This window comes from Durio zibethinus, chromosome 9 (assembly GCF_047325235.1).
Source record: "Durio zibethinus cultivar Kanyao isolate XHJ-2024 chromosome 9, ASM4732523v1, whole genome shotgun sequence".
In the NCBI taxonomy this organism is placed as follows: domain Eukaryota; kingdom Viridiplantae; phylum Streptophyta; class Magnoliopsida; order Malvales; family Malvaceae; genus Durio; species Durio zibethinus.
The window spans coordinates 28,470,662-28,495,418 of NC_143170.1; positions in this window are offsets into that span (position 1 = coordinate 28,470,662).

The window sequence follows — 24,757 nt, forward strand, 5'->3', positions numbered from 1 at the left end:
TTAGGTGAGATGGTAATCCAAGAGTAGCTAAATTGGATTTCTCTAAATTCTTTGCCAAAAATAGATTTTAATATAATTCAATGGAAGATTAAAACCAATATCAAAATATGATGCAAATAACAATAAATTGATGAACTTGAAGTAAATATAAACTATAATCAAATTAAAGAGATAGGGATAGAGATAGAGAAATCAAACACAAAGATTTATAGACGTTCGGTCTTTTTCTACAAGGCACCTACATAATCTCTCTTTGTTGTCCACACCAAGGTTTCAATCCACTAATCTTGAATTGAAAATATAACCCTATCTTTTTCTTCTTAAGGTGAGATAGAAAGCTTTACCTTTACACAAGAAAAAAGATATATCACCTCTTACTTACAAAACAACCCAAATAATTTTTGCAAACTAAAATACCTCTCAAGGTTGAGTGTTTGCCTAATGAAGTAAAAAGAAATTTGATAAATGAACAAAAACAATGTTTGGATACAACAAATACAAAGATATAGACTTTAAAGCTCTATAACTCTTGATTTCTTTAAGAGAATGAATATATGACTCGTTTGATCTTGCTCTCTTAATTCATCAAACTTTTTGATGTGTTGGAATGCCTAATTTATAGAAGAATTGAGGAAATAGCCATTGGGAATGCTTGGAAAATGAAAAACCATGTTTTCTTCCTTTAAAAATAGCCATTAGAGCTTATTTGGGACAAAGGGATTGATTGGTATTGATAGAGGATCAATTGGTTCTTGAATTTCACTCAATTTTTAACCGTTAAAATAGAAGAATCGATTGGTTTAGTACCTAATCAATTGGGTCAACCAGATTTTGCATACTGAATGATTCTTGATGAACAGTGATGCTTTCATTGTTTATTCCTTTAATCAACTATTTACTTGTCTATCATACCTCTTACAATAAAGTTTCTAATTCATTCTCATAAACATGTCCACGTATATCCTTAAATCTTAGTAACGACATCACCAATTAGCTACCTCAAGGACATCATATACTGATTTTTTTTTCCTATCATAAAATTTTTTCTTAACCATTGTAAGATTGTGATAAATGTCAAACCAATACAATTGATTGTATCCATAAATTCAACACAAAAATCTAAGCATAAAACTTTAAGTTTGTGATACAACTTCTTGTTCACATATTATTATTTTCCAAATTTCAATGATCAGATTCCACATATCCATTTCACCATTCAATAGGCTTATAACCATTTAATATCTCAAAATTTTCTTTAAGAAATCATATTATTTATTAGCTTTAAGTCCATATCAAAAATCTATTTACGACAAGGAATCTTTTTATCAAAATTTCAATCAATATACTTGAAGAGTATAATTCATTGTAGACACCCATTTGTATCCAAGCCCATTGTAGTCTGGGCCTAATTTGACCCATTAAGGTTCGGGCCCAATTGGGCCCATTTGGGTCTAGGCCTAAGTGGATAGCTTTTTTATTATTACTTTAATCATTTATATTTTTGTTATTATTATTATTATTATTATTATTATTATTATTATTATTATTATCATTTCTATTTTTTTTTTCTTTCCATTTCTTTTTGTTTGAATTTGCCAAGGGATGGAAAATCTAGATTTGACTAGAATCAAGGATTGTTAATGCAAATTCAACTAGTGAAATTAATCGAGATCAAATTGGAAACCAAAATCACGCTTACACAAAATTAATCCCAAGATTCAAGCTTGGGTTGATTTTGTCCGTTCCTAAAAATCCTTCTAATACCACCTATAAATCAGACCAATTCTACAAAAAGAAGACACTAAAACACAGAGGAATTATTCTGGAAAATTTTGGCAGTTAGTGTTTTTGGGATTCAGAAACTGGAATTTTAGATTTGATTCAGAGTTCTTATGGGATTTTAGGTTTCTGGAGGTGAATTTTGAGTTATAGAAGGTTCAGGGAAGGTTTAGAATGATTTAGGAATTTTTTTGGATTTTTTTTGGATTTTTTTTGGATTTTTTTTGGATTTTTTTGGGTTTTTCTAGGATTTTGGAAGAACTTCGAATTTTTTGGTGAAATTTTTCGGTGAAGGTTGAAGTTTTTGGTGAGATTTCGACAAGATTTTTAGAATTTAACAGGTTTTCCAAAATTTGGTGGGTTTTCTAGTTTTTGATGGAATTTTTTTATGACATTCCCAAAAATCAATAAGATTTTTCAGTTTTTGGTTGAATTTGTCGATGGCTTTTCCAAAGAGAAGGCAGAGAAAATAGAGGATAGAGAGAGAAAAGCTCAGTGGGTTTTGAGAAAAAATGCTGATGGATAGCTTTTATACAACCCAGCATGACGTTGTTTTGAAACAGCCAAGATCCTTGCATAGACCTGACGACTTACGTGTTGACCAGCGCTCTGACTCAACCCGATCGTAAGTTTTTTTTTCATTTTATATTTATTTTTAAATTTATTTTTATTTTATTTTAACCCATTTTTATTATTTTCTTGGTTTTATTTTTTTCAAAAAAAAACAAAAAGAGAAAGGGGAACAATTTCTACCACTTTTAGTTTCAAAAAATAAAATATGAAGTAAAAAATAGAAAGAGAAAATAATAGTAAAAAAAAGTTAAAAAAAGGTGATAAATAAAAGTCCTTCCAAAAAAATAAAAAATAGTTTTCAAATAAATAAAAATAATTTTTATCCTCTAAACTATTAGAGGATTGCTTTGAAGTGAGCTCTACCAAACTATTGGGAGACTTCACTAATTTTTTTTGGAATAAAAATTAATAAATCTGATGACGAAGCTTCTTCAAAGTAGGACACTAGTCTCAATGAATACTCTTAAGGAGAGAAAATTATCCTAAATTGTTACCAAACTATTGGGACAATTTTAGGGTTAATTTTCAATATTAAATTATTCGGTAAATGATAAAAATGATTAAGGCTTAGATAATTTGAAATTAAACTGGTACCATCTTTTGAATGGGTGTTATGGAGGTGCTACAACCTTTTCCATGCCTCAATGACTCCCAAACCTAACATCTATTTTGTATATCATATTCAATTAGGTTGCCAATTACACATAGACAAAAAAGATTGGTGGTGACTCTTTCTAACCATTGTCTAACGGTATGTCCATAAATCTATACGTTATGATAGCTTGATGATTCCACTGGGGACTTTAAGAGTCAAGCCAGTAAATGATTTCTTATTATCTAAGCCTTGCCTAATAAGTTTGAAATTATTTTATGCCTTCTTATTGTTTATATCAGTTTTATTATTTATTTTCCTTGTGTATACCTACTTATTTATTTGTCCATATTTACTTGATTATCTATCTATTATATATATATATATATATATACTTGTCATGCATTTGCATTTACATAACATAAGCCCTTCACCCAGTCTCTACCTTTAGGAGGGATTGAAATATGCCCTAATGAGATTTTATGTCTCCGTATGGGCCTGCGAAACACTCTCACTCAGATTGAACCCTTTTCGCTTGCAGCCTATGATGGGTGAATATTGGGGTGCTTTACTAGTCTGTAATGGACCATGATGTAGGAAACAATTTGGGGGCCTTTTAGAATTAACCTAAACCTCATATAGTCAACCTTAAAAGCCCAACTAAAGATAGAACCTTGTTTTCCCACCCTTTGTAAATAATCTGAAATTCTAGGTCATGTTGTTATTGCTATACTATATGTTTTATTGAAGGGATTAACTAACCTTTTTGTATTCTTTATTTCTTTTCTAGCACATTCATGAACATTTTTATAGATTGCATATTATTTTTGCCCCAAAGCATTTCAATAAAAACTCTTATGGATTCCACATAACGTTAGGGTTACTCCTTATCCATGCTGTTCAAATGTGACTCTCTTATAGAGATGAGGATGGAACCAAAAAAGAGGCAGCTAAGAGAGGGAGATTGTTTACCACCTAGTCATGTCCCTACACTATCAAGAGAAGTTCACCTACTCCTCAAACATAATGAGCTAAAAAGCCTATCAAATATATGAAATAGTATGAACCCTTTAAGGCAAAAGGCTTTTTGTGAGAAGTTTAGGCACATTGCATATCTCATGTCAGTAGAGGTTGACTACTCACTTATCAAGGTGATGGTATAGTTTTGGGATCCTTCCTACCGATGTTTCATTTTTAATAAGGTTGATCTAGTACTGACAATAAAGGAGTATTCAGCTCTGATGGGTATGCATCTATTGTATCAAGATAGAATATACATGAAGAAACATAAATCAGGAAGTTACAGGAAGCTAGGTCAGATGCTGGGAGTGGGAAAGGAGATTATAGATTCATACATTCGAGAGAAAGGGGATCACAAGGGTATTCCATGAGAGGTTCTTCAAGATTTTATTACTAAGCATCCAAATGATGATCAAGGAATGAATGCATTTACTCTAGCCATACAGGGGTTGATCATTTTCTCCAAGGTCTTAGGACATATTAAGATAGAAGTGGTGGATCTATTTGAGCAGATTGAAAATGGGTGTAATCTTTCACCAGCTATCTTACTAAAAACTATTAGATCTCTGAATTTTTGTATGTAGATGAACAAAGCACATTTCATGGGTTGCATACCCTTATTATTTGTATAGATGAAAAGCCATTTTGAATGCAAGAAGAGTGCCTTTACCAAACTTTATTTCCACATTCAAAGTCTGATTAATGAATTCTATTAAAGTACTTGGCCAGAGGTAAAAACTCAAAAGGAATGAAAATATCTGCTACAATGGCTCACAGCTAGTCAGGTAAAATGGTTAGCTCTAAGGATGGATAAGGAACCTATGTTGTATCAATGTGGAGATGAGACAGGGGTCTCACTTCTAGGCCTATGGGGGGTCAATAAGTTATGCAACATTGATGGTAAAAAGATAACATAGAGTTGAACAATTTACTACTATGACCTGCAAGGTTGGCTAGTTTGACTGCTTATATAGGGAGCCCAAAACTTTCCAGAAGATTAATGGCATGATTAAGGCCTAGAATAAGCCCAAGAGAGTAAACCCAGGGCCATTCATTAATCAAATTACTTAGGGGTATTTGGTTTGGAGAAATAAAAGAGGTCATAAGATTGCATTTGTGCCTCAGAATCATCACTTACCAGTGGGTCAAGAGTCAGATAAAAAGCTTTCAAAATTAGAACATGAGATGGAAAAAAAAAAGCTGAGACAAAAGTTCTTAAAGCTATATAAAGAAAAGGACCAGTGGTAAAATAAAGTAAAAAATTAGAAATCCAAGTCCATAGAATTTTCAAAGAATACAGTAAGGCCCAAAAAGTTTTTAGAGAATAGGATGATACCCTCAAAGAGTTGAAATAGTAACAACAAGAGCATAAGAGATTGCACATACAGGTGCAGGCCAAAGAAATAAATAACATAGAGCCGGTTCGTGAAAATAAAGAGCTGAAAGAAAAGCATGACTAAATAGAAAATGCTTTCATGGAGGTTGAGCAGGAGAATCAATGGCTTTCAGACTATACTCTGACTCTAACATCAAAATTGAGTGAACAAAAAAGTCATATTAAAACCCTTACAGAAAGGCATAGAGAATTATTCTATCAGGTATGGTGTGACAAAAGAGAAAGGTTAGGAAGACAGAGATACATAGAACACCTCACTGCCCAGATAAGCAAAGTTGTGATCTAAGCAGACGAAATGGCAAACAAGGTTGAGACATTAAGAGCTTTGATTACACCAGCAAGAGAGCATGGACAAAAACTGTTAAACTTCATTGAGGAAGCTAAAGACCAATATGAGCAAGTTAGACATTTCTATAGAGGAACAGTATTAGGTTTGATGTAAAATAGACTTCTGTAGAATAAATGAAAGTTTTCTTTGTTGGATTTTTTTTCAAATTGCAAATATTTTTCTTTCTGTTTCTTTTTCACTTTTTTTCATGCATTTGCGTTATGCTCATTCATCCATTCATTATTATAACAACATTATTGAATCTTTAATTGTGGTACTAAGGTGCAAGAATAGCTACACATTAGTACAATACTCAAGCATAAGCTAGAAAAATGGAACAAGATAATACAAGCTGCTTTGAAAGGATAAAAAAAGCCCAAGAGGCACTAAAGGGAAAGTTAAACCACATTCTAGAGGCCCTAAAAAAGGTAAATAAAGGAAAATCAGTGGACGAAGATACTTCACAAGAAGCTACTAATTTGTCATATCCTTTAGGCTTTAGTCCACAATAAAATCAAACCGCACCATTCTTCCAACCTTAACAAGCAACTTTTCGAAAATACAACTACACAAGAATGACTTATGCACCAAGTCATGAGAACATCCAAAGTTATGATAATTTTTTCTTTGCTAAAAAAATAGCTGAGCCTATTCAACTCTCTACTGCAGGTGAAGTAAAGGAGAAAAAAAAGCCATATACAGCTGGGCCCTTAGAAAGTTTCAAAACTGATCAGGCCATGAGTCGGCTTAAGGAAAAATTAAGAGCTGTAGAGGGAATAGATTTTTATGGATCCATGGATGCTGCAGGACTTTGCTTAGTACCAGAAGTGGTGGTACCACCCAAGTTTAAAGTATCAGAGTTCAAGAAATATGACGGTACAAGTACCTTATCACACATATCACCATGTACTATCGTAAAATGACGGCACATGCTAGTAATGAGAAACTACTAATGCATGTGTTCCAAGACAATTTAACTGGGTTGCAGCAAGATGGTATGTCCAATTGGATGGGACTCAAATAAAGACATGAAAAGATTTGACTCAGTCCTTTATCAATCAGCATCGCCATATTATTGACATGGCCCTGGACTGCCTTTCTTTGCAGGTAATGGATAAAAAGGCATCTAAATCTTTTAAATAATATGCCCAAAGATGGTGAGATGTAGCTATTCAAGTATAACCTCCCTTAATAGAGAAAAAAACTATTGTGCTGTTTATGAGCACTCTAAAGTCATCTTATTATGAAAAGATGATCGAAAATATAACTAAAAACTTTTCTAATATGATGATTTTGAGAGAGATTATTGAGAATGCCATTAAAAATGGTAAACTTAAATGAGGTGAGTTTTCCAAGAAAGCATTCAAGAAGAAGGAAAGTGAGACTCAGGCTATGAGTCTTGAGGGGTAGCAATTCAAAAGCTACTCTCGACCTACCTACCCCACATACCATTACATTGTAAATCATACCTCTGTATCTCCCTACCAATCAACCACTCGACTATCTTATCCATCTTCACCAAGATCTCTGGCTCACCTAATCAATGCTACAAGTAATACTAAGGAAACACGAACCAAGGAAAGACCCACATTTGATCATATATTCATAAGCTATACAAAGTTATATCTAAAACTTTACAAGAACCATCTAATTGCTCTTGTCCCTACCAAACAGCTCGAGCCCTCTTATCTCAAATGGTATGATGCCACCGTCAATTGCAACTACCATTATGAAGTAATAGGCCACTCTACTAAAAATAACCTTTCTTTAAAATAAAAAGTATAACATCTGATTAAAAAAGACCTGATAAGTTTCGATACCAATAGAAGCTCAACACTTAATGTTAGTGGGAATCCCTTACCTAATCATACAGTCAACGCCCTGGACAAAGATAAAAGGCATATAAAAAAAAGGGTAGAAGAGATTAAAATGCCCTTAAACCAATTCTATGATGCCTTATACGGAGCTAGACTAATATAGCCAGTGACTCTATCACTTACATTAGAGGACTCATTCCTAATCAAAGGTGTAAGTATCACAGTGGGGCTCTAGGGCATTCTATTGAAAAATGTCAATAATTTCACCAAGAGGTGCAGAAATTAATAGACTCTTACGAGATAAAGTTATATAAGGAATCAGGAGCTTCAGAAAATATTAAGGTGGCTATAACAGATAAGTGGGTGCCAAAACCTATCATTATATGTTGTAATGAGAAGCCACAATCAACTAGGAGCAAGTTTGTTCCCAAACCAATAGTGTTCAAAGTCTTCCACCCATTTTCTTAGAAAAATAATAAAACGGTACTCTGGATATATGAATGTGAGGGGATGACTCAGGGGCAACAAAGGCCAAAAGTTGAAATCATAAATATAACAAGAGTAGAGGGCATAACTAGAAGTGAAAGATGTTATACTTCAAAAACTTTGGAAAGAATAAGAAAAGGAAAGGAGAAGCAAATTAAATCAGAGATCTTAAAGAAGGATACTCCGAAGTCAGTGCCTAAAAAAGAGGCCTGTGAGTTTTTGAAGCTAGTCAAGCACAGTGAGTATTCTGTGGTGGAGCAATTAAATAAGATGCTAGCCAGAATTTCTCTATTATCATTTTTCCTAAACTCTAAACCACATCACAATGCTTTGTTGAAGGTATTGAATCAAGCTTATATGGCTTATAATGTATTTGTGGAGTATATGAATCACTTAGTAGGGAATTTAATGGTGCCACATCATATCTCTTTTAGTGATGATGAGATTTCACCTGAAGGCAGAAGGAGCACTAAGGCATTGCACATCACTATCAAATATAAAGGCCATATAGTAGCCAAGGTCCTTGTTGATAATGGGTCAGCCATTAACGTTTTACCTGTGTCCACTATGGTTAAGTTGCCCTTTGATATGTCTCATATGCAAAATAGTCAAATGATAGTTCGAGCATTTGATGGGACTAGGCGAGAAGTATTAGGAGATGTTGAGCTACCCATACAGATTGGTCTATGTGTTTTTAATATAAAATTTCAAGTTATGGATATTTTTCCATCATACAGCTGCTTATTGAAAAGACCATAGATCTACAAGATAGGTGTCGTCTCTTCTTCATTGCATTAAAAAATCAAATTTAATGTAAAAAAGAAATTAGTGATTATAGTCAGAGAAAAAGATTTGCTAGTGACCCAACCCATAAATGCCCTATATGTGGAAGCAATAAGAGAATCATTAAAATGCTCTTACAGATCTTTTAAACCTATTAATGCAGTAGGCAAAGGGCTTAAATTTAGTTGGATTGTGATCAATCAGATGGTTAACAAAGGTTGGAGTATTGGGTTTGACTTAGGCAAAAGCCTGCAAGGGATAAAAGAGATTCCTGAGATTGAAGATTATAGTTATAGATCTAGATTGGGTTATAAAATGGAAGAAATGCAAAACAATGGTAGAAAGGCAAAAAAAACAATCCATGATCTTTCCCCATTTAAATGAAACTTTTATTCTTGGAGGACACATGCATCAGGGAGCTAAAAAGGACATAAAAGAATAATTAACATGGGAAAAAGCTTTTACCAAGCTATCCATTCACATGATGGATAATGGAAGCCAAAATGACAAAGCCTTAGTTTACCTATGCCTATCGGGATATGAGTTACAAAATTAGAGGGTCATCCAAATGCCTATTGTTTCTGATTTTCCTTCAATGTAATCACACATTCTAATTGCTTATGCCCAAAAGTATTAGGATGAACTCTTATGTTTGGATATTTTATTTTTCATTATTTTAATAAAAGTAGAAGCATGCATTTTGTTTATTTCTTCCATTCCATTCATCACCCTATCAAAATTTCTTGCCAATATTTCATATCCATTAATTTTTAGGTCCCCAAATAAATGTAAAGGTAACCATGACAATGATTCAGGGTCTAACTTTGAAAATTCAATTAACACCAATGAACTTGATACTAAAAAAGATTTTGAAGAATACACTTTGTCTCTAGATTTAATGAGGCTACTTGAATAGGAAGATAAATCCATCGAGCCTCATCAAGAGGTGGTTGAATCGATCAATTTTAGTGATGCCAAGAATAAGAAAAAAGTCAAGATTGGTACTTCACTCTCAGCGATAGACTAGCAGTGGTTAGAGGATTTGCTCTAAGAATTTATGGATGTATTTGTCTGGTCCTACCAAGATATGTATAGACTTAGCACTAAAATAGAGGAACATAGGCTACCTTTGAAGCCAGAATGTAAACCGATGCAGCAAAAGCTAAGAAGAATGAAACCAGAGATACTGTTGAAAATTAATGAAGAAGTTAAAAAACAATTTGATGCAGGCTTCTTGCAAGTGGCTAAATATCTTAAATGAGTGTCTAATATAGTACTTGTTCCTAAAAAAGATGAATAGGTACAGATGTGTGTAGATTATAGAGATCTAAATAGAGCTAGCCCTAAAGATAATTTTTCTTTGCCTTACATTGATACTTTTATGGATAATACAGCCCAACATTTGGTATTATCTTTTATGGATGGATTCTCTGGCTATAATCAAATAAAAATGGCTTTGGATGACATGGAAAAGACCACTTTCATCACCATGTAAGGAACTTTTTATTACAAAGTTATGCTCTTTGAACTAAAAAATGCCGGAGTAACCTATCAGAGGGCCATGGTAACACTTTTCCATGATATGATGCATAAGGAGATTGAGGTGTATGTTGATGACATGATTACAAAATCCAAAAAGAGAGAAGATCATACAGCCAACCTCAAAAAGTTATTTGAAAGATTGAAGAAGTTTCAACTCAAATTGGATCCAGTCAAATGTATATTCGAAGCTAGGTCAAGGAAGCTATTAGGATTTATAGTCAGTGAAAGAAGAATAGAAGTGGATCTAGATAAAATTCGAGCTATCCAAAATTTATCTCCACCAAGCACACAAAAAGAGGTTCGAGGTTTCTTGGGCAGATTGAACTATATATCCTGATTCATTTCTCAACTCACTCTTAACTGTGATCCCATCTTCAAACTCCTTTGGAAAAATAATCCTGGAGAATGGAATGAATAATGTCAAGAAGCTTTTGATAAGATCAATTAGTAATTATCAAACCCCCTAATATTAGCACCCCTTGTTCTGAAAAAACCATTGATTTTATACATAGTGGTACATGAGGGCTTAATAGGATGTGTATTAGGCCAACAAGATGAATCTGGCAAGAAAGAACGAGCTATTTATTACCTGAGTGTGAAATTTACAGAGTATGAGTCTAAGTATTCATCACTAAAGAAGATGTGTCGTACTTTGGCATGGACAACTAAAAGACTCAGGTAATATATGCTTTACCACACAACTTGGCTCATAGCTAAATTAGATCCCATCAAATACATCTTTGAGAAACCATCACTATAAAAAAGAATCGCAAGATGGCAAATGATGCTCTCTGAATATGATATAGTATATGTGAGCTAAAAAGTAATCAAAGGAAGCGTCATTGCTGAATTCTTGACAAACAAGGCCACTAATGATTATAAGCCCATGAAGCTTAATTTTTCGAATGAGGAATTAATGGCTATTTCAGAATTAGAAGAAGATGATGATGATGAATAAACATAGAAGATGCATTTTGATGGGGCCACTAATGCTATGGGACATGTGATTGGAGCAGTTTTAATATCTCCAGCAGACATTATTACCTTATTACGGTAAGATTGAATTTTAATTGCACCAATAATGTAGCTGAGTATGAAGCTTCTGTCATATGATTGCATGCTGCTTTGGATAGAAAAATTAAAACATTAAAAGTGTTTAGGGATTCAGCTCTAGTAATTTATCAGCTAAAAAGTGAATGGGAAATAAGGGATTCAAAGCTTATTCCTTATTATAAATATATCTTAGAGCTATGTAAACAATTCAAAACAATCCATTTTGAACACTTGCCTTGTGAGAAAAATCAGATTGTAGATGCCTTAGCCATCTTGGCTGCAATGGTACGAATCGGTGATACTATAGAAATTCAGCCCATTAAACTAGATATTAAAGAGATACCAGTATATTATGCCAATTTGGAAGAGGATAAGGATGGCAATCCCTGGTATTATGATATTATGCGATATTTAAAGAATCAGCAATACCCAAATCAAGCAATAGAAAATGATAAGAAAATCTTAAAGAGGTTAGCTATGGGATTCTTCTTAGATGGAGAATTTTGAACAAACAAGGTAAGGACCAAGTGTTATTACACTATATAGGCATTTTTAAGGCCAAAAAGATTATTGAAGAAATTCACAATGGCATATGTGGAACACATGTAAATGAGCATATGATGGGAAGACAATTTATGTAAGCTAGATATTACTTGTTGACAATGGAAAAAGATTGCATTGATTATGCTAATAAATGTCATAAATGTCAAATTTATGCTGACAAGATTCATGCTCTGCCTAGTGCTTTGGATGTCATAGCATCACCTTGGTCATTTTCTATGTGGGGGATGGATGTCATTAGGTCTATCACACCAAAAACCTCAAACTGAAATAGATTCATTTTTGTGATGATTGATTACTTCACTAAATGGGTCGAAGGTACCTCTTTCAAAATCGTGACTAGATCTGTGATCTGTAAATTCATCAAAAAAGAAATAATATACAGATATGGACTCTCAAAGAGAATCATCTCAGACAATATAAAAAATTTGAATAGCAAGATGATGTAGGACATATGTGTTTAGTTCAAAGTTAAACACCACAATTTAGCTCTATATCACCCCAAAAATGAATGGGACAATAGAAGCTACAAACAAGAACATCAAATAGATTTTGGAAAAGATGACTGAAACATACAAGGATTGGCACGAAAAATTACCTTTTACTCTACATTCATATCAAACTTCTGTGTGCACCTCTACTAGGGCAACTCTTTTTTTCTTAGTTTATGGGATAGAAGCTGTGTTGCCAGTAAAAGTAAAAATCCCATCTCTAAGGGTCCTAAGGGAAGTGAGATTAGAAAAAGTTGAATGGATTCAGGAGCATTATAAGTAATTGAACTTTATTAAGGAGAGACGGCACTGTGTCATAGTCAGTTGTACCAAAGAAGAATGATGAGAGCTTATGAAAAAAAGGTCAGACCTCGATAGTTTAAAAAAAAAGTTGCTGTTAAAAAAAATCCTTCCAAGTCAGCATGATGATAGAGAAAAATGGACCTCAAATTGAGAGGGACCTTATGTGGTAAAAAGAGCTTTTTCATGAGGAGCTTTGATCTTGTCAGAAATGGATAGAGATAAACTTCCTGGTCCTATCAATTTTGACGTATTAAAAAAGTACTTTGCTTGATCCAAAAAAAAACAACACAAAAAAACAAAAAAAAAATTTTTTCAAGTCAAAAACTCGAAAGGGCGGTTTGAACCTAAAAAAAAAAAAAAAAGAAGGAGAAGAGTTCAAGTTGAAAACCTGAAAAGGGTGACTTAAACCCAAAAAAAGAGGTTCAAATTGAAACTCTGAAAGGCAACTTGAACTGGCATCACTTGGGAAGATATACCAGGGATAGTAAATTCTAAAGAGCTTTAAAGTGTTGAGGGCATTAAGTTTTGATTGAGTTTTTGAAGGAGATCCAAGATTTGTTGTCATGGTTATCCAATCATTTGTCTTAGGGCATTGTTACCTCAAATAGCTACTCCTAAATACTTTTGTAATCTATTGTTTATCCAAATAAATGAAAACCATCCTATTGTTTTCTCTTAGTCTTACACATTGCCATATATTTGTCATTTCTCTTTATGCTTATTCATGTATGTAAGAAATGCATAAATTGCATGCCACACTTTGAAACTGGGATAATGATTAATAATTCAACAAAATCATAAGAAATTGTATGTTGCTTCAAAAAATTGAAAGAGATAAAGGCAAAGGATGAATCCAAAAAAAAAAAAAAAAAAAGGGAGAGGAAATTGACTCCCATGGTTTTCTTTGGGATAAACCTCTAGACGAATGAAAAATAGTTTCTTTGCCAAAATATGCTTCTTAGCTAATGAAAGATGGTTTCTTTGCCAAAGATGCACCTCTAAGCAGATGAAAAATAGTTTCTTTACCAAATATATGTATTCATAAAGGATGATTTCTTTGCTAAAATGTACAGTAAAGATAAATATTCAGGATAATGAAAGATGGTTCTGCTAAAGGTGCATAAACAAGAATGCATAACCCTTAGTACCACAATTGATGTTTCATTTGCATAAGACATGCACTTGCACTATCCACTCATTTGATCTCGACTCATGTCAGATCATCCTTTGACCTGTACATTAGTCTAGTCATTTATTTTTGACTTTGACTCAGTCCTGGTTGTTTCATTTTAACTTGCAACATTATCCCATTTATTTGATCTCGACTCATGTCAGATCATTTTTAGACTTGTGACATCAGTCCGATCATATATTTTTTATCTTGACTCCATCTTGGTCACCTTTTTACTTGTGGCATCATCCTAGTCATTTGATCTCGACTCATGTCATATCATTCTCTGACCCGCAATATCAGTCCGGTCATTTATTTTTGACATTAACTTGGTCCTGGTCGTTTTATTTTAACTTGCGACATCATCCCAGTTATTTGATCTTGACTCATGTTAGATCATCTTCAGACTTGCGATATTAGTCTTGTCATTTATTTTTGACTTTGACTCGATCTTGGTCACTTTCTGACTTGCGGTATCGTCCTAGTTGTTTGATCTTGACTCATGTCAGATCATCTTTTGACCTACGATATAGTTCAGTCATTTATTTTTTGACCTCGACTTGATTCTGGTCATTTCATTTTGACTTGCGGTATTATCCCATTCATCTAATCTCGACTCATATCAGATCATTTTTAGACTCGTGACATCAGTCAATCATTTATTTACGATCTTGACTTGATCTTGGTCACCCTTAGGTTTGCGGCATCATCCCAGTCATTTATTTGATCTCGGTTTCAGTCAAATCGTATTTCGACTCATGACGTCATCCCAACCATTCAACATCGGTTCAGGTTAGATTGTTTTACTTTCGACTCGAGGTTCACCCCTAGTCAGTTTTACTCTTTAATTTGAATCGAGCAGAGTAGGTGTCTGGGTCTTTGCATCATCTTTATCTAATAAAAATATGTAAAGAAGGGTAGTTATAGATACCCATTTATGTCTGAGCTTATTGTGATTTGGGCTTGATTAGGCCTATTGATGTTTAAGCCCATTTGGGCCCATGAATGTTCAAGCTCAGTTAGGCCCATTTGGATCTAGGCCTAAGTGGATAGCTTGTTTTTATTATTATTATTATTATTATTATTATTATTACTACTACTACTTTAATCACTTTTATTTATTTATTTATTATTATTATTATTATTGTTTCAATTTTTTTTCTTTCCTTTCCTTTTTGTCCAAATCTACCAAGGGATGGAAAATCTAGATTTGACCAGAATCAAGGATTGTTAAAGCAAAAGTCAACTGGCGAAATTAATCAGGATCAAATTTGAAACTAAAATCACGTTTAGACAAAATTAATCCCAGGATTCAAGCCTGGATTAATTTTGGCCATTTCCTAAAAATCCTCCTAAGACCACCTATAAATCAAACCAATTCCACAAAATGATGACACACTGAAACACATAGAGAATTATTTTGGAAAAATTTGGCAGTAAGGGTTATTGAGATTTGGAAGCTGGAATTTTGGATTTGATTCAGAGTTCTAGTGGGATTTTAGGTTTCTGGAGGTGAATTTTGACTTACAGAAGGTTCAGGAAAGGTTTAGAATGATTTAGGAATTCTTTTGGATTTTTTTGGATTTTTTTAAAAAACTTTTCTGGGTTTTTTTGAGATTTTGGAAGAACTTTTCATTTTTTGGTGAAATGTTTTAGTGAAGGTTGAAGTTTCTGGTGAGATTCGACAAGATTTCTAGAATTTGATGGGTTTTCCAAAAACCAGTGGGTCTTTTAGTTTTCAATTGAATTTTTTGACGACATTCCTAGAAATCGATAAGATTAGTTTTCGATTGAATTTGTCGATGGCTTTTCTAGAGAGAAGGTATAGGAAACATAAGATAGAGAGAGAAGAGCTCGATGGGTTTTAAGGAAAAATGTTGAAGGATAGCTTTTATAATAGCCCAGCATGACGTCGTTTTGAAACAACTAAGATTCGTGTACAGACCCAATGACCTATGTGTTGACCTACACTTTGATGCAACTTGATCGCAAGTTTTCCCTGTTCTATTTTATTTTTATTTTTAAATTTTATTTTATTTTACTTTAACTCATTTTTATTATTTTCCTAGTTCTATTTTTTTCAAAAAAAAAAGAAAGGAGAGCAATTTCTACCATTTTTAGTTTCAAAAAATAATGAAGTAAAAAATAGAGAGAGAAAATAATAGTAAAAAGAAGTAAAAAAAAGGTGATAAATAAAAATCATTCCAAAAAGAATAAAAAATAGTTTTCAAATAAACAAAAATAAATTTTATTCTCTAAACTATTGGAAGATTGTTTTGAAGTAAGCCTTACCAAACTATTGGGAGGCTTCACTAATTTTTTTTAGAATAAAAATTAATAAATCCGACAACGGAGCCTCTTCAGAGTGGGATACTAGTCTCCATAAATACTCCTAAGATGAGAAAATTATCCTAAATTGCTACCAAACTATTGGGATAATTTTAGGGTTAATTTTTAATATTAAATTACTCGATAAATCATAAAAATGATCAACGCTTAGATAATTTAAAATCAAACTGGTACCATCCTTTGGATGGGCATTGTAGGGTTGCTACAACCTTCTCCATGCATAACCGACTTCTGAACCTAACATCTATTTTGCAAATCAGATTCAATTAGGTGGCCAATCACACCTAGACAAAAAAGATTGATAGCGACTCCTTCTAACCCATGTTTAGCGATAGGTCTACAAAACTATACATTATGACAATCATATCAAAAGTACAATTGTAAAACCACCCAAATATATCACTTCATATCATTATTTTCTTAAATTCTTCGAAATCACATCCATACTTAAAATTATTGAATAACAAAATCATCTTTGAAGTTGACCATATTATTATAACAGTCATTGTTTATAGTTATAACAGGTAGTTTTTATACACAAAATATATCATAAGCCTATGAAAAGTGAAATCTCCATAAAACATTATTCATCAATTCTCATATTGCCTTTCAATTTGAATTATAATCATAACCTAATCACAGTGACCATTTCAAATTCCAACCATTCTAAGGTAAAAATAGAAAGATTGACTTCAAACTTGGAACACCAAGTTACATAATCAAGTTTGTAATTCCTTCTTTTGATTGACAGAATATTTCTTATCAATATAATCATAGATTGTAATGAGGATCAAGACAATGCTATAGATCATACCTTAAGTTCCTTGGCATACAAATTCAACATAGTCCATTGAATACCCAATGTAACTCCAAATTCATATCTAAATAGCTTTCAATTTCTATAAGCCAAGTATCAAATAACAATCAAAATCTTCACCAAACTTATAGGCTTATAGCATCATAATATTCCAAAATTTCCTTGTAGTCCAATATGTCCTCTATGCTTTTTTCACAATGATTTAATCTTAGCAAAACATAATTTTGATTTTCTTAATACTTAGTCAAAATCCATTTTTTTTAAAATAACATTTTTCAATGACTACAACCTTAGTTTCCATGCAAGAATCATAACATATGTCTTATACCATAATATGTGATATTCTCTGTTAACATTACTCAAACAAACTCGTATTCTGTTTTAATAAAAAATCATAATCATTATTTTATTACATGACCATTAATAAATCATTTGCCTTCTAAGTACAATTGTAATTTTTCACACTTCAGGCTATTCACATAAGATTCTAACTTTTGTCATCAAGGATAAATAATTTCCAATAAAATAAAATATATCAATATAGACAAATGTCCTTATTTATGCATATAACACTATTTACCACCAATACAATATAATAAATAAAATCCATTAAGATAAATTCTAAAACTATAATAGCTTACCCATATAATAATCGAATTCCATTAAATTTTCAAAAAGTCAATTCCTACCATTAAGTTATATATAATTCATTGAAATCAAAATCACACTAATATTATCAAAATCCTCATTTGCATCATAATTTTTACTAGCTCTAACTGTAAGTTTAAAAATCATAATCCATAAAGAAAACTTACAATTAATAATAATAAATATCTCAAAGCCTCATATCAATTCTTGTCAATCTAAATTTTCATACTTTATCTCAATAGAAATAATTTGTATCCATGATAAAAAAAAATTCAATAAAAATTCATCACAAAACTCCAAAATCTTAATTGATTGAAAATTTAACTTCAGTATCATAACACCTCAAAAGGTCTAAATCATTCTTTACAATAACTCTTAAGCTTAAAGTATCCAATTTATATAAAAATCCCACCAAGTCACTTCATTTAAAGGCATATCACTTCATCACCTATATAATGCTTCATATTTTGGCTCCAATTTATATAAAAATCCCACCAAGTCACTTCATTTAAAGACATATCATCACTTCATCACCTATATAATGTTTCATATTTTGGCTCCAATGGTATAATAAATATCATGATTAAAGATTCATCAAAACCCATACGCAAACACAGAACAAATCAACTTAAGCTTAAGGTAACTATCTTATCAAATTTTCATACAAAAATCACTTACAACTTATCATTACTCATAATCAACTTCACCAAACTTTCTCCTTATCACAATTTCAAAAGTAATGTCTACAAATTAGTCAGATTAAGAAATCTAGGATCCACAAAAATCACAAAATATTAAAATCTCCATGGATCGAAAATCTAATTTGTCTCAAACTTGTAAAATTTTGATAGATCAAAATCATTCTCCATAATATTTGTTGAGCTTAAGATATCATTTTCACCAAATTCACATCAAAATCACTTCACTTGCAACCACCAATACTCCTTACAAACTAATCCAATTTTTTTGGTACAAAATTTCAAAACTAATACCTTCGTATTAATCGAATAAAGCAACCCAAAATCTTTAGAATCAGAAACCTGAGCTCTGATACCACTAATCTATCACATCCCAAATTTGAAGATTTAGAACGTAACAATGCCGTGTACTCATAAGATGAATCTCACTAGCATGCAAGGCTACATATATCAAACTAAATCAAAATCTCCAATAATCTCTAAAATAATACTCTATAGAATCTCAAGTTTACAAAATTATATTTCTTGCAAGTTAGTCGAATATACTAAAGTTCTTACTAACAAATCTTTTATAATTAATAATAAATTACTCACTTTGAAAGCAATACCAAGCTAAAGACAAATGCTAATCTAGTTAATCCTAGTAGTTGCCAAGATTAAGTCTCCCAAGACACAAACATCAAAATCTGAAAAAGTAAAGAAAAATAAAGGAATGACTATGATGACTCAGCAAGTAACCAACATCCTCTTAGTTGGATTAAACATGCCACAAAACATTTAGGCCAAAAAATTAGCTAAATGATTCAAAAATATTTTGGGTAATCTTGTATTTACAAACATATTCTCAAAAATAGATTCTCATATCACAAAACATAATCAAATATCACAAAATTATAAATTTATTTAGTCCTCTACAACATACTATGATCACACTTAACCCTTATGGTATAGGTTAGAATCATAATTTCTCTTCTAGTGCAATGGGATAGAAATATATCATAAACAACTACATTGTTACACCGACAATCATAATTAACCATTAATGCAATGGGATAGAACAAAAATCACAGTAACTCATTAAGTGCAAAGGGATAGAAGTATATAACAATGGCACGGTGAACAAAAATTACTATTCTCAATTAGTGGTACGGTTCAAAACCAATATTGGTATCACAAAATACATGTCGACATAGCCAACAATTAACCTCCATTGGCAAGGTTAGAACATATTTATACTATGAGACAAAAGCCAAATTATATTTTCATATTGCCTAACATATACAAATTCAATAGTTTTAAATTTTCTAAAAACATAATCCATACAAAGTAAATTCCATAATCATTCTAAAGCAAAATTTCATATTCCAACAAACAATGGATATATAAATATATTATTATGAAATCATATTTGAAAATCAAAATAATATCAAACCATATTCCAAACTCATAACAAAGAAATCATATATACATTCTGCATGTGTAATGCCCACAATCTCACATTGAAAGAATGTGTGGATATGGTATGATATATATATAGAGATCTAAACCCAAACTTGTGAGGCACCTTTTGTGGGATAAAATTGTGAGACTTTTAGATCAAAGTGAACAACACCTAGTAGGTTGGGTGCAAGTCTCCATAAATGGTATTAGAATGGTTACTAGTCGGCAAGAACTAAATGCTACATCATGGGAGTTACTGAATGCTATATAGTGGGGCCGTGAGAGTCATTAAGTGCTACATTGAGGGCCATAGAAGTCACTAAAATCCCAACATCTGGTGTGATTTTGGTCCTATGGTTGGACTCGGCTTGATAGAGACGTCAAGCTTTAAAAGTGGAGAGATTGTAATGCCTCCAATCATACATTGAAAGAATTTGTGGATATGGTATGATATATATGTAAAGATCTAAACTCAAACTTGTGAGGCGTCTTTTGTGAGACAAATTTATGAGACCTTTGGGTCAAATCGGACGATACCTTGCAATTTAGTGCGGGTTTCCACAGCATGCTCAACTTGATTTACAAAACAAATAGATAGAGTAATATATATTATATATTTCAACTCTAAATATATTGAGGCTGATTTTTAAGGACATAAAAACCAAAGGGATATCAAGTCACTTACCTAATATGATAAACTAAAACTTTGCAGCAAATCACTCAGTTCTCTTAATATCCTAATAATTCAAGAAATATTTAAAAATCAAAATTCAACCTAAAAACATAAATTTAATGAGGCAAACTTTTCGTAAGTCATCCTAAGCAAATTGGATTGTGTGGTAACCTTTTTGACAATTCGAAACTATTTAAAAATATTTTTTTAGCATATAAAACAAAATTTCTTTTAATATAGCAAAATGCCTAGAATTGAGTATAAATATGAAATTAAGGATTAAAATATAAAAAATTAATAGCAATATAAATTTTTACAAACATTTAATTTTTAACATCTAATAGTAATAATCTTTTTGTAAATTTGAATATAATTTAATAACCCTTTAACAATATTAATAACATTAAATTAACATAATAAAAATATATTAAAATAAATAAAAATTGACTAAAAATAATATAACTAAAATTCAAGTAATTTATAACTAAACACATCAAATATTGGCTGAAAATAATTTCTAAAATAATTAAAAAAGAGAATTTCTAAATGTTAAAATTTTCACATTATGTGATCATTTGGCTTACTTTGAGCCGCAAAAGCTTGGACATTTTACAATTCCTAATGAAAAAGGGAAGCATGAATTTAAAGTAGGGATGTAATACTATAACCTAGAATTTTGATTCAGCAAAAATAATTTCCAAAAGCCTAAATTTCGATGGCCAAATTTGACAAATTATTACAAACAACTCAGATTTTTTGGGTCTCAGATTCATGTAACCTAATTCAGGGCTTCCATTCTCTTAGCTTATAAATCATTTGGACAAACCAATTATACCACTAGAAATTTCACTTTTTGTACTATCAAAAGCACCTAAAGTTTGACCAAATTGGCCACCAGAGCAAGAAATTTTGACGATTCAAAGTTGGGCATATGTAATTGTTAGAAACCCAAAAATCACAAATTTGAAATACTAAATTCTCCTAAATTACTTAGCTAAATGAAGTGCTACACATACCATTAGAAAGGTCTTGAAGAGACCTTTCCATTGGTACCCATAATTTCATCAAATTACCATGAAAAAGTAGCCGGAATATTTTTTAAGTTGAAAAAATATAAAAATATAGATTGGAATTTTTAGAAAATTACATAAGGTATGAAAATTCTAAGAGTTTTAAGCAAAATATTATATTAATTAGTAATTTCTAGGATTGATTTACCCTATCTCTTCATTTTATTTTCTTCTCGAGAGATTTTTAAAGTTTGTCTTTTTTTTTATTTGAGAAAACTATTGACAAAAATTATCGATAAGTATTATTTTTATTTTCTTCTCCTTTAGCTTTTTTTTTCTACAAATTATACCTATGGGCTGAATCACTGATTACACTATAAGAACTTGGACTAGGTTCACTTATGGTGATGTATCTTTTTTATTTGAAATAGGACGTTAGTTAACAGAAGTTTGTGGGGTTTAATATTAATGCTTTGCTTGTAAGATGGTTTGTGCATAATTATCCAAGAAGAGTAGGTTAGAATGTTGTCATTACCAGACTTTGTTGGTGAGTGGTAGAAGTTCAAGCTTTTGAACTATCCAATTCCAATAATTTCTCTTGTCAACTTAATCTTTGTATCCCTTATTTTGTATTTCATATTTATCCTTCTTCCAAAGCTACTACCTATCCTGTCATACAGTATCTTGATATCATCTTGCAAAATATCAATAATAGTTGCCTTTTATGCTACTTGATCAACATAAATTGATATGCTATATATACTATTTTCTTAATAATGCTTTCTCTACTATATTGAGCAAGGCATTTCCTTCGTGTTCAATGAAAAATAGGTTACTTGCAACCACATATATGAATGTTGCCTTAAATAATTTTGAATTTTTATGAAGCATATAAATATAAACGATAATGCATTTTAAATGTATCTAAATATAAAAAATTAATTTTGGCCAAAAAATAAAAATTTTGTGCTAAACCAAAAAAAAAAAGTAAAAGAGAATAAAAGATGAGGAAGAAGATACAAAATCTAACTGCCTCTGGCACTTGCTTGAATTTTAGGATGAGCATAAAAGTTGTTACTTTGTTTCTTGGCCAAAGAAGATTTTTATATGCATGTTTGTTTGTTAATGTGTATTATTTTTGTCATGGTGTAGGCCTAAATCTGCCATCTCTTTGTTAAGCTATTTTTATATGATGTTAAGCCTAATGTTTTTTGTTTTCTTTTTCACGATGATCTGTTCAAAGCTGGGAAGAAGGAATGAGATATTGTGGATGCTAAAAGCAACTCCAAGGATAAAGCTAGTGAACTTTATAAGATCCAATTTTGGCTAGAATGGATTATTAGAGAACATTGTCTCCCCTACCACAAATCCATTGCAGGTTAGCCAAATTCTCAACCTCCTCTTCTAGGCAAAGCTTGTATTGTACTTATTCTATATAGTTTTTTTTTTTTGGATGGACTAATTAAAAACTTGGAGCAAGTAGGGTCTTAACATTATCATTCCAGTTGTTTGTACAAAAGGAACTCAAAAATCACTTTACTTTATTCATAAGCTTTACTCAAAAATTACGTTTTTTTTAATGGAATTGCTAGGTTGTATACTAGTACACAAAAACTTATACTTTCATTGTTTATTCCTTTAATCAATTATTACTTGATTCACTTTTTTGTTTCAAGTTGTGATAATATATAACAAAAATCAAATTCTTTTTTTTTTTAATTTTTCATTACAGGATACAGATAGTCTAATAACCGACTTGAAGACCATTCAAGACTATGTTTGCTCTTTCAAGTCATGGGTATGCCATTTCATGCTTGTTTCTATTAGTTGTTAGGATGAAACATTTGTTTGTATCCTCTTGTATGTTCTGTGCCATTTTCTATCAAAACCTTTTATGTATTAAGTCTAGTGCAATATAACATCATATTGAGGTGTCTGTAGATTTGATGTAAAACTAGTTTCACTAGGAAAAGATAGTCGGCTATGACTGCATGGCGTGTGAAGGCATAAGCATTATAACCATCATATTTTGGGTGAACGTGCTTTTAAATATCTGATAAAGAAAGTAGGTCATATCTAAAATATAGTGAATATTTTGGCTTTGCACAAAGTTTCCTCATGTGAAAAACACATCATATTTGTTGTGTGATACACCATAAATTTTGATATAGTTAAAACTTGAGACAAGAGGGCTCTCTTAAGTTTGTGGCAATGGAAAAAACTAAAAGCTTTTAACATTCATAAACTTTCACAGTAAAGTTTGTTAACAAGTTAAACATTTGAAAAGGAAATAGTTCAGATTAAGTCTCAGCTAAAACTTCTATTTTATGATTTTGTTTCACTACAAGCTATCTTTCCCACCGCAAGGTGGGCAGCAAGGATCAACCACCATCATCTGAAAGACATCTAAATAATTATTTATGTGATTTGTCTGAGTGGAGTGTGATAGTTTATCTTTTATGGGAAAAATAGTCAGGTGATGGCATATTAGCTTTACTGGTTAGGCTTTTACTTTACACTACTTTGTGTTTCTTTAATTATTAAAAGAGGGTCTATAAAGCTCTTTCTCTTTGGCTAAGAGAGAAAACCTGTGAATGGGTCTTTTAATCCACTAAATTCTTTAGGGTGTAGACTTTTTTTCATATTTGGTTATTTTTTTCTCTGTTTATAAAAGAGTTTGCTTTCATCCAATGAGAGTTTCATCTAGATGCCATCATTCTTCCTATAAGTCTTGCTTTCTAATGCCTTGAAGGCAGAGTGCTTCAAATTAGAAGTAAGTGATTCGATCCTATAAGAGTTTCCCTTCAACCCCTTTTATATAGGTAGCATTATTGGTTGGTGGTTCAATTATAGTGATGTATCTTTTTTGTTTGAAATAGGATGTTAGTTAATAGGAGTTTATAGGTTCTAATATTAATGCTCTGCTTGTGAGATTGTTTGTGCATAATTATCTAAGGAGAATGGGCTAGAATGTTGCCATTACCAGACTTTATTGGTGGGGGTGAGGAAGTTTAAGCTTTTGAACTTCCAAATTTCAATAATTTATCTTGTCAACTAAATCTTTGTATCCTCATTTTTAGTTCATATTTATCCTTCTTCCAAAGCTATTACCCCAGTGTCACAGGCACGTGTTTTTTAGACTGAAACCATTTGTTTGTCAAGTACCAAAACTACTCTTAGTTAAGGTTAGCCTTTTTCGAGTTCATTTCTATATGGACAGATTGTTA